Raw genomic sequence first — 12,540 nt, 5'->3', positions numbered from 1 at the left:
TTCATTTGTGATACATTGCAGTGTCTTGTTATGAAGTACGTGGCTGTGTCTTGAGGCTCTCAACTGTGAAGATTTTATGTAGGATTCACTGTGTCAACATTCATCGCTCCTGTAACGTTTCTTCCTCCCACTTATACTGCTTTAACACCTTAATTCCTCACCTGCAAATCTAAGCCAAAACTATGTAGACTACATGTAAATATTAATTCTTAATTGTAGAAATAAGAGATGTGGTATGATTTTATTTAAACATCTATTTAAAAATACTTTGAGATGTTTTTTTGATACCTGGATTACCTTGATAAAATTGTAAGTAGAATAACCTGATGTTTGCAGTACATGCTATGTTTGCACATTGAATTCAACCCATTTGCATTGGGTTGAAACTGGATGGTCATTGTGGTCCTTTTCAACCCAGGCCATTCTCTGATAAGTGGAGGCTGCCTGAGTTTATCGTGCAGCCAAGAGGTGCCATTCAACACAGGCTTAAAGGTGAAACTGCATGCAGCATGGGATAACTGCTGTGTGGGTTGCTAACTCCTCCATGTACAATGGCCAACGATCACTATAGCTTAATACAGGCTAAAGGAAAGAACACTATCTTTTGAACTGTTTGTAATATATTTGAGCTTTTCTCCTAAGAAATTGATGTAGTTTCATTTGTAAGCCTTGACTGTATGTTCCTGCATACCTGCTTTACTTCATTCTGCAAACTGCCAGCAGCACTCAAAACATATATATTGCTTTAAGAAACTGCTGCTATTTCTCCTGTAGCAGAGGCACAGGATCCTGTGCAAGTTTCTGTTTGTTCCTTGGAGTTGGGAGCAGGGCTTATGTAAAACTCTCTGAAGATGCTTCAGAGATAAATATAAGGAGAATGTTTTTTGTTATAAGGGTGGTGAGGCACTGGATCAGGTTGTCTAGAGAAGTGTTGGATGCCTGATCCCTGAAGACATTCAAGGTCAGGCTAGATGGGCCTCTGACCAACCTGATAGAGCTGTAGGTGTCCCTCTCTGTTGATTGCAGGGGAGTGGGACTATATGACCTTTAAGGGTCCCTTCCCTCTCAAATAATTCTCAAGAGGTGTTTAAAAATTGTGAAACAAATTTCACGATACAAAATAAAATATATGTTGCTTATTATGGGAGGTGGCAAGTAGTGCTGAATGAAAGTAGGATTTTTGTGATGCAAATTCATACACAAACACATATCCCTATTTTATTTTTTTTATAAACAACTATACTTCTGTGTAGATTCAAGTTTCAGCGTTTTCCATTTTGCATCATTACCACATAGAAATTTTAGGGGGCTTGATGTGCCTACTTTGCTATGGAAACTTCAGTCTCTGGCCAGAAAATACTTCCCATAATGCTGAAGAAAATTCACTTTTTTTTCCAGCCAGTTGCTGTATTTCTGCAGACTTGGCTCTTAGGAGGAGTGGAACTTGAATTTTGGCTAATATTAGTAAATACGCTGACATGAAGATTCATTCAGTGCTTGGTAAATGAGTTTGAGGGAATGTTTTAGATAAGATGAAGAAAGCAACGTAGTTTGAAATTGTTTTGCTTTCCCATTAGAAAATTGACACTTAACAAATTGCTTTATATGTCAAAATAACTTTCAAGCAAGGAACTGAAGTCAATTCTGTTCACGTTAAATGGATAGTCTGATATTGTAAGCAATTTTCTAATTACTTCCTATCACACAGCGCGTCCTAGAAGGAATATGTTAGATAACTGCACTTCCAGAAAAATGAAGACAAATATGGAGTCTGTTGCTAATCTTTAAAATTATTTAGTCTCATAAGTTCAGAAGTCTTAAAAACTGTGGTTCTTTATTTTAATTGACAGAATTCACTTTTCAGTGGAATGGTGTAGTTATTAAAATTAAGAAAAAAAATAGTGATGGAAAAAAAAATATATATATATATATTTAAAATGATCTGTAACTATTTTGATTAGGCAGGAATTTTAAAAAAATAACTAGAGCTAAATATTTCATTCCATTTGATTTGTTGTCAGAGTTTGAATTTCACGTGTACCGCAGCATTGTTCCCATGCTTAAGCTGCATAATCCCTATGGAAGCCAGCTGAGTTCTCAGTCACCCAAGCTTCATTTATGTTGGAGATCATGAGCATGTCAGGCAAGAGTATGGAATCATTTGTGCTCACACATGGAAGTGTTCCTGTGGTTGTCCTTGCTTATTGGTGACCGACTTTTCTTCTTACATATCCTCTCCTTTGGAAGCTTTCAGTAATACTGTCAGAATCAAAAGGGTTGTGCGAGTAACAGGAGTCCTTGTGCTTTTAGTTCTTTTTGCTTGCCTCTTGCTTCATCTATTATATCTATGTAGATGCTAGAACAGTGAAAATGCTGGGCATAGACACAAGCTTCCAGTAAGATTTCTAATAGAGGAGTTTCTACGAATGGCTGTTTTGGGGCATAAGCAAAGTAAGCAGATGCCAAAGGTATGAGTGTGCTAGGGAGAGTGTGTGTTACTTGGGTCATAACCTGTGCAGCAGTGTTGGATTAAGGCAGTGTGGCTGGAAAGCTGCCTGGCAGACCTAGGGGTTCTGATTGGCAGGTGGCTGAATACAAGTCAGCAGTGTGCCCAGGTAGCAAAGAAGGCCAACAGCAGCCTGACGTGCATTAGAAATAGTGTGACTAAGGGGAGTGTGAAAGTGATTGTGCCCTTGTATGCAGCGCTGGTGAGATGACCTTGAATATTGTGTTTAGTTTTTAAAGGCCTCTCTCTAGAAGGATATTGAATTACCTGACTGTGTGCAGAGAACAGAATGAAGTGCATAGACGGGGTGGAAGACAAGAGTTATGAGGAATGGCTGAGGGAATGTGAGTTCTTTAGTCTGGAGAAGCAGAGCCTGAGGGACATCTCATCATCCTCTGGAACTACCTGAAAGGAGTTCAGTCAGTCAGTCTCTTTTCTCAGGTGTCAAGTGGTAAAAAACAGCCTCATGTTTCATTTCAGGAGATTTAGATTGGAAGTCATAACAATTTCTTCACAGAAGGTGGTGGTCAAGCGTTGATGTGAGCTTCAAAGGGAAATGATCTAGTAGTTAACTTGGCTTAGTGACAAGACTTGGTAAGGTCAGGTTGATGGCCTGACTTGATCTTGAAGGTCTTTTCCAAGCTAGATGTTTCTGTGATCTGTGCTGGAATTGGAGGAGTGTGTGCAGACTGGAGCTCCCTCTTCCTGCTGCTTTGCCTATATTAAGGCAGGACTGTTAGAGAGCACAAAATGGTAGTTGTTAGCAGGCTCATCAGTGGTTCTTCCCAGACACTAATTTCAAACTGTTCTAAGAGCACACAATAATCCATTTTAAAGTGTACTGAAAGTGGTAAATCCATAGTGTATTGTTCTGGCTTTCTGCAATTTGTGGTTCAGAGCTTTCTTAATTTATTCTGTTGTCACATTAGCAACCCTTAATTATTACAAAGGATATAAGTGTAAATACAAAGGAAAAAAAAAAAAGGACACCACAGTCATCACTAATGAATAGCTCCAGTTGTGTAGTCAGCAAGTAAAAATATTTTGAGTACTAATGTGACAGATTTTGGTTCTTTTGAAGCCTATAGTTAAAAATTCCATTGCCTTCATGAGGCTAAGGATTTGATCCATTTGATTTTATATCTGACATAAATAAAAGCTAAAGCAAATAGAATAAGCTAGTTGTATATTTAAGCTTTCTAAAAAGTAAAACCTATAGCAATGGGAAGTTCATGTTACTGTTGTGCCCGAACATCAGGAAGCTATATCTGGTGTGCTCTGTGCACAGTGTAACGATTACCGTATGCTTACTGCGTGCTAACTGAGTGCATTACTTGGCAGGAAGAAAGAGCTGTGAAGCTTTACTATTCTTCTGTAGAAAGGCTTTTAAATGTGTAGAAGCAGCCTGCAAGTGCTCAGCTGAGTAATGAGCCCTTTTAGGACAAGCCACACTTTGTACTTTGCTGTAGAAATAGATTTCTTTTGATTACTGATGTTTGAGAGTGGAAAATATTCTCATGTTTGATAAATCAAACTTTGTTTCCAAAATAAGCATTTAAATAATCGACTAAACACATTTGCTCACTGAAGGGATAGTTTCATGAGAAGAGGATTAAAATTCTTGGAAAATCAGCAGGGCAGCTACAAGTGTCAGGTGATTATATGGCCTTATGTAAGTGCAGCATTTGGTGTCGAGCCAAGTATTTCTAAAACTTATAGAGCAACTTCTGTTCATATTCAGGCCAGCATAAATCTGAAAGCACTTCAGAAATCAGAGAGTGTGTTTGCACTTATGTTAGAGCTTCATTTGGAAAAGAATAAAGCATCTTTGTTGGAAGAAATATCTTTACTATAGGAATTTTCTACATGAGACTTACAAGAAATTAATTTTATTCCTATCTTTCTTGTTGATTCAGGATGTTGTATGGTTCAAGCCATTCTTATGGCTCAATTTCTCTCTTAATCATAGAAAATATATTGCAGTTGTGTGTATCTGATATTCAGTCAGTACAGCGTTGGTGGGGTGGTTAGTAGGTACATTAAATATTTGTTGTACAGCCTGGAGATAGAGCATCATAAAATAATTTTGTTAGTGTTTTTGTTTCTCAGAGAAAATGTCTTGTTGGAACTAACTGGGAGAAAGTCTTTGTAAATTTTTTTTTAGGATAGAATTTTTCTTCAGTGCCACTTTTGATGTGAATCATCAAAATAGAACATTTCTATGGTTGGGTAGGTTTTAAAATGTGTAATAATCTTTCAAATACTGTTTTTTTTGTTTGTTTGTTGGTTTTTGTTTTTGTTTTTACAAGGTAGCATATGAAATGAAGCATTTTCTTGCACATACACTCTCTTTATCTCCTGTTTAGTTTTTCTGCAGTTTATATCACACTACTTCTACATTTCAGTTTGAAACATCTATAAACTTGGTGAGAGGTATAACATATTGAATTGTTCTCTTTGACTCATGGAAGTCTTTACATACTTAGAATTGGAAAAGCAAGTTCTTACATTAATAGAACATTGCTTGGGGTGCTGAAGATGCCTGGCTAAATCTGGTGAGTACTAATTAGGTAAAATTTGAGACTCTGTCTATCAGTCAGTCTTAGAGAAATTTTCCTGATCACATACTGAACATACCCAAAGCAAGAGAGTAGATATAGTGAGTACAATGACTGTTTTCAGAATTATTCTTCTTTTAATAGAGATTTGTGATCTGATGTACAAACAGAAGCATAAAATGTTTCCAGATGACAATAGAATGAAAGATGTCACAGATCTCAGGAAAGGAAGTCAGAATTTGCAAGAATGCATTAGGAATTGTGTTAGCCTTTACTCAAAGCAGGGATTTGGACATCACAAAAGTACTGGAATGCCTACTAGGCTTTGTTCACTGTCTCCACTAGGCTTTTAGCAGTCCAGTTGCCTACTACAGTACCAGATGAATCACGAAAAACAAACAGACAGTTCTACTTAGGGAAAAATACAGAATGTGAACCCTTGCTGAGACAATCCAAAAGCCATCTGTATATTTTTCTATTGAACAGCTTTATCATATGTTTTTGTGCTAAATGAGTAAACTATTTTCACACGTCTACCCATCAACTGCAAATGACTAAACACAAATTTCAGGATGATCTTTGCAATGTGAATTCACTGTAACTTTTGGATGGGGCGTATAGGAGAATGTTATGCAAGAGCATTTCAGAGAAGAATTGAAAGAGAATAAAGAGAATTAAGATGTTGAGGTATACCTAGTGCTTTATGAGAACCTTTGCATCTAACCTACTTGCAGCAAGAAAAATAGCCTTATTTGTTTATAATGTTTGAGTAATACGTATATTCTCTTGTAGTAAGAACTTTTTAGTATATGTATAATCTGTGAAACATGAGTATACTTTATCATAATAAAACAATAATCATAACTAAGCTATTTTTCAAAGATTTTCATATTACCAACACCTACAGATACATATTCTCAAAAGTCATCCACTACTTCAAGTGTAGCAACTCAATTTTTGCTCACTGAGTGAAGTTTCTTTCTGCTTAAAAAAAAAAACAAAAACAAAAAACAAAGTATCCATGATTTTCCTTAAGGGCTGTAGAAAACTGTAACCCAACCTTTGAAAGCCCAAAGCCTCACTGCAAATACAGTTTCTGGTACTTCATTCTTATGCCCTGAGAGAAGCTCTGTGGGAAGAAAATAATCACAGAAAATCTTCAGCTTTTCATGTACACTACATGAAAGTTGTTTATAGCAACAGAAAGTCAATACAGCCAGAGTTCACATTATGAGCACATGATGGGAACAAAATGATGTATTTGGCAGCAATCCTTCGTGATCTTCATGTTAGGTGTTTCTTGCTTCTCCTGCACATCCCTTTTTAGTACTATTGCTTTCAAAAATAGATACCAAATAGTATTTGCACCTTCATAACACTGTTAAGTGGAACACTGAAAAATTCTGCCTCTACAAAGCAATAAAATTTACTCTGCAGAATACATGTTGTTACATCACGGAAAACAGTGGTCCTGATACAAAGACCAGTAGAGACATTAGTTATTTCCACTGAATTTCATATGTAAGTCTCTTGATCTCAAAATATCTGAGCCACAGTTTTTCAGTCTCTCAGTTCAACTCATGCATTGTTTACTGCAAACAATCCATTATACAGCCTTCAGCAATAGTGCAAAAGGACTATCTGAAGTTGCCTTGGTGCAACAGTTAAAGTTTTGAAGATGCGGCTACAACTTTCATAGAATCCCAGATTCATAGAATGGTTTGGGTTGGAAGAGGTCTTTAAGATCATCTACTTCCAAACCCCCTGCTATAGGTAGGGGTGCCTCCCACTAGGGATTTGGCTGGGCTTTGAATATGCTTGTGTCAGGAAACTGTTTACTAGAAGTTACACTCCTTTTTATTATTCCTTTCAGATCTTGCAAGTTTTTTTCTGTATCTTTCATCTCAAAATATATTTAGTAAATAATTTATGAAGCACTGGGTGTTCTTTGCCCTGCTTTTGCATGGGCAAAGCTGGACTGTGGCTGCAGTATGTCTTGTTAGGGCAGGAAGAACAATGTCTAATTGATATTCCAGTGCAAATCTTTGAGAGGGTAAAACAAAATCTTTGCACAATATTCAGCTCCTGACATTGGAATTCATTAAAGCTTACACAGTTTGTCAGAATGACAATCTCTCTCTCATGCTGCTGAAACATCATTTTAGTGGTAATATCCTAATTGCAATCAGATTTTACCTACTGAATTACTTATGTCTCTTTCTGCCACGCATGCTAGCCTCTTTAGTTAGATACACAATGAACTGTTTATCTCTGCAAAAAATCAGTAAGCAGTGAATGAGATTGCAAGTTGTAAACATAAAATGTATAGAAATTTGAACAACTTGAAATATAATCAGATTTATACCAAGTAATGCTGACAATAAATAATAATTACCTCAGACTCATAATGCAGTGATTTCTGTTTTGGGAAGAGGGAACTTTCTAAAAACATTTCTTGATACTATCTGCCAGACTGGTAAGTGGGTTACTGAGTGGTTTCAAGGCTTGGTGAAGATTTGTATGGTTCTTCAATTAAAATGTATCACTTCTTTTATCTGAAATGAAATTACTGTGGAGATTAGGACCAGAGGGAATGGTTTCAAGCCATGGCAGGGGAGATTCAAGCTGGACATTAGGAAGTATTACTTCTCAGAAAGGGTGGTCAGGCACTGGAATGGACTGCCCAGGGAGGTGGTGGAGTCACTGACCCTGGGGGTATTCAAGGAACGATTGGATGTTGTGTTGAGGGACATGGTTTAGTGGGAGCTATTGGTAACAGGTGAATAGTTGGACTGGATGAACTTTTAGGTCTTTTCCAACCTTGGTGATTCTATGATTCTGTGATTCTATGATTATTTCTCTCTCTCTCTCTCTCTCTTTTTTTTTTTTTTTTTTCCCATGACATCTGAACTCTATGAAGATTATTTAAATGTTTTTAATTTTTGCAAGATCTTTAACCATTTCCACATCATTTCTTTGTCTTTCACAAAGACTTTCATATTAGCGGTAGCAGGACTGTTTCTGTGTCATTCCTGGCCCTATTAATGATACCATTTGCCCTGCCTTGCCAAGAGTAACCACCTTTTCCTTTCACATTGCCTGATTTTTAGGCAACTGGAATCGGTTTGTTCAAACTTGGCCTTATCCTGAAACTCATGTTTCTATTTCAGATCTGAAAAAATAACAGCACTGAGAAAGTTGACACACAACAGTAAAACAAAGCAGAACAAATATGTAAATAAGAATTCTCTAAACTGAGATTACAATTTATGATATGTTAGCTTTGTTGATTTGTCAGAAAAAGGATGTTATTCTTTTCTCACTTCATGAGCACATGAGTCTGTTTATCACATGCCTCAGTAAATAAGTGTCTTCACAGATGTTTTCTCTTTGTTGAAAATACTTTTGCTCCCCTCAGGCCATGGAACACTACTAAATGAAACTATGATTTTTCTTGCTTATTACAGAAAATGCTTAGAACACTGTGGCAGGCATCCCACATAGCATGCATAAGTTTTTACTATCATTTTAAAGGGCCATTTCAGAAGTCTAACACATGTATTTTATCTGATGTAGCTTTTTATTGTCAATTTTAAGAACTTATAGTTTATTTCGATAGTTCAATGGTGCTATATCTTGTTAATCAAAAAGAATAGATAGTTTCATTGGTAGTGATGTATCAGATGGTACCTTAAATACTGCTAATTCCACTGCCTGCTAAATGGTCTGCATCCCTTAGGATAATTTCATTACTATCCTAATAACTATTTAATTCTTTGCCCAGCCTGTCTATAAGTCCTGTCTCTGCAACTCCCATTTCCTTAAATTTGCAGTTGAGATTTACAGTTCTTGCTAATTTGAAGTATTATGTTGTCAACATTATCTCAGTCCACCTATTAAAGACTGGGCAATTTCTTCAACAGGCAGAATAAATACAATCAGAAAACTGTTTTTCAAGATGATCTGTGAAGCTCAAAGGAGGAAAAGATGAATGAATGAAATAATCAGGAGTTACTGTGCAGTACAGAAAAATAATAATAATAATAAACCCCCTTAAATGATAATAAACTGATATATTCCCACTTTATATTTTAACCTGAGAGAATTAATTATTCCCATCTTTTATAGTGAAATATTGAGACAACTTGGAAACTTAACAATTATTAAAGAACAATAATGGCTTTCATTTGGATGACCTGTTTAAATGGCATACCTGCTGAATTCTGAGTAGTATAAATTTAGCTATATTTTATTAACTAAAATGTTACAATTTGCCTCTGCTGATTAAATTTGTAGCTGGAGAGTTAAATACTACAGTCCCAAAATATCTTTGCTTTCCAGTCAAGGTTAGCCTGTACTGATGCTTGCTAAAGTTAAGCAGTTTTCATTTAAACACAGATATCTGGCCTTAGCATGCACTATAAATTACTTGAGGCTTTCTAGAGAAATGTTCCTTGGCATAGTTTCCTTGTTGGAACAGTATAGGGAAATTAGATATAGCAAAATTAGGCACAAAACCACAAGAGGTGATAGGGAGCTCTAAAGATAGCTTTGTTTTGTTAATGTCCGTGAAATCCTTTCTTATATGATAGAATGGAAAAGATATAAGGACACATTGTAAAGTTGCAAAGGCTGTGTAGTACCATAACACGTTCTTTCCAGTCATTCCTTTGCACAATGGCAAGGAATGTAGATGCCTTTTGCAAAGAAATAACCGAAGATGTTATGTCATCATACAGCATTCAGCTCTGGTCTATAGTCTCAGTTTGATCCAGCACGGGGAAAGGAAGGAATGTTGGGCATGTATTTAGTTGTGATAAGTTATTAGTGTTCATGCAACACTGACATCCTTCAGACTCTCTGTAAGGCTGGAATGCAGTAGTTCTGCTGGGCGGAAGTTTATTTTGGATGAGCCTATTTGGATGGTGTGATTTTCATCATTTTAATCATGCCACCACAGTATCTCCTGTAGTGAGCTGCATTACAACCTTACTGCCACATGCTGCAATTCAAACACTTTTCACATGAGCGTGCTTTCTGTATCTATAGTAACTAACAGTTGACATTTTCACTAAGTGCTGTGCATAGGTTGAAACATTACTATTATTGTCTACTTTATAACTTATGCCAGACGCAGTGTAGTGTAGAGTACCTATATTAGCTTGAAACAGAACAGTTCATGATCTGAAGTGCTCCAGCTGTGGGAGCAGATATGCTCAAGAGGCTTAATTCGCCCTGTCAGAAGTAAACTTTGGTATATATACAGATATCTTTGTGTATCATAGTTTGATCTGTGTATAGATAAACTAGAGTAGGTAAGTGGGCTGCTGTGTCCTCAGCTCCTACCACTTCTCTGTGTGCTAGACATGCCTTTTAGTTGGTGATACAGCAGAGGCTAGTAGAATTCATGTTTTTTTCAAAACTTGGCTTCTGATTAAAATACCCCACTTACAACAGGTGTCCTCCTCTGCTGAACTGCTTCTGTTCAACTCATAAACATTTTTTTGCACATTATTTATATAGCACTAAGTATCACAACAGTTACATGTAGGTCACTCTGAAAGTAATGCCTCCTACTTATTTCCTTAGAAACTACAGTGATACAAAAGCACAATAACTCTATTTGATAGAGCAAATTCTCAGCAACAGAAAAGTATTGTTCACCATCATCAGCTAGGCATTTTCACCAGCAATGAAAAAGAATTTGCATACTGTGCTTATAAAAATCTGCATAGCTGTCCAGAACTTAGCCTCTTTGTCACACTGCCCCTCTGCTGCCATCTGCCACATGACAACAACATGTAATGGAATATTGGTGGGAAGGTTCATACTCTACTCCCTTAGCACCAACATCTGCTTCTGATATTGTAGGTCAACGTAATAAAATAAGAGGGATTAGTTTTGGAGCAGCTGACATATATAGTGAAGCATTATTCTATTATGACAGCATCTTGCCTATATTTGGAAGGCCAAAGGTTTTATGACTGTTAAATTTCCTGTAGAACAGAGTTTCTTCATGATAGATATAAAGAAATTGTTTGGAAAGGAAACCTGTAAATAAAGTATCAGAAAGCAAAATAATGACATTGTATTTCTAAGTAGCCTACCTCAAAACTTGTTGACCTGTTGCTGTCAATGTCTGGCTTGTGCTACTGGACTCGTTCCCTTCCACCCAGCTGTGATGGCTTAGGAGCTGTTGCAGCTGTTAATTTCCTTTTGATTTTTGTCCAACTCCTTTGGTTTGGGGCTAAAACATGAATGGACTTGGGAGTAAAAACTGGGGGAATTACTGCTACTGTAATCAGTATCACTCTGATGATATCTTTATACAGACCTTATCGTGTGAAAGTAATTATGAAGAAAATCTGTTTCTCCATGTTTCCTGTTACCTTCTCCTAGGGCTTAAGTTGGGTTTCATACAGTTTCTACAGGCATGTGTTGAGAACTGTCATAATCCAAAATATTTTGTTACCTTGTAAATGGACAGTTTTAGAAGAACTTCTCATATTTTATTACTCTGAAGTCAAAGGGAAAATTATTTTACATTGCTTTGTAGATATAGTGGTTTTAAAACTGTGGTTGACAGCTTGATCTGATATTGGCACTCCAAAAAATGAGTTAAAGGAGAGTTTCAGAACAGGGCAGTATGTTCTATGTCACACTGAAAGTTAAAAACGCAGCTCCAAACACTGGGAGTTCCTGCCAGACTACACAGTACATATTAAATCATCCACCCCTTATCTTGATACTTTGCTGCAGTGGTGCTTTGCTGTGTTCTGCCCTGTGCTGAGATAGTTAATAAAGATTTGTCCTTGCAAGAGAAAGTAATTAGGCTGAACAGAGTCATTCTGATTTACTGAGGCACTGTAAAATCGGCAAACAAAGCAGATGGGAGAGGAATCCGGTTTTTCTAATCAGTCTGTGTGATCTTCAGCTTTCCATCTCTGTTTTTAAGCAGAGAGCACCTCATCATCTGTACACACAATGTGAATGTGTGCAAGTTTTCCTACGTATATCACTTTAGAACTTTTGAAATGTCAAGATCCATTCACACCTCTAAATACTTAATGGTGAAATTCCTTTTGACTATTTGAAATTGATCTCCACCTAAATATCCACAAGTAATGATGGTATGTCATGGTTGTAAAATAGCAGATGAAAAATGATCAGACAACTACTGCAGTGTTTTTGCAGTCATTATTTCTCTACCTGATAAGTGATAAAGTAGGGCTTGGGTTCATAGCACATTAGCTGCTTGGCTGCAAAACCTGCTTGTACGGATAAGCCTTGGTTAGCGTGTTCCTCCATACTGCCCACAAAATTCCTTAGATGATATTAACTATAGGGCAAAAGTTACATAAGGAATAACAGCTGGCCTTTCATAAATTCATACTTTAGATTGTGTACAGATAACGTTTTGGAGTTGATATCAAGCATTTGTTTTTCAAATTTGCCAAAACTCAGAGCATCAAAGTC

At 36.7% G+C, this 12,540-nt stretch overlaps 1 protein-coding gene across 3 annotated transcripts in view; it reads left to right on the top strand.

Moving 5' to 3' along the window:
• TRMT9B (tRNA methyltransferase 9B (putative)) overlaps window positions 1-12,540 on the top strand; it is a 92,256-nt gene that overhangs the window by 8,017 nt on the left and 71,699 nt on the right. The gene's annotated exons all lie outside the window — the stretch shown is intronic.

The sequence above is a fragment of the Coturnix japonica genome, chromosome 4 (assembly GCF_001577835.2).
Source record: "Coturnix japonica isolate 7356 chromosome 4, Coturnix japonica 2.1, whole genome shotgun sequence".
Classification (NCBI taxonomy): domain Eukaryota; kingdom Metazoa; phylum Chordata; class Aves; order Galliformes; family Phasianidae; genus Coturnix; species Coturnix japonica.
The sequence above is the reverse complement of the archived record's forward strand: the minus strand, read 5'-3'. Positions and strand labels throughout refer to the sequence as shown.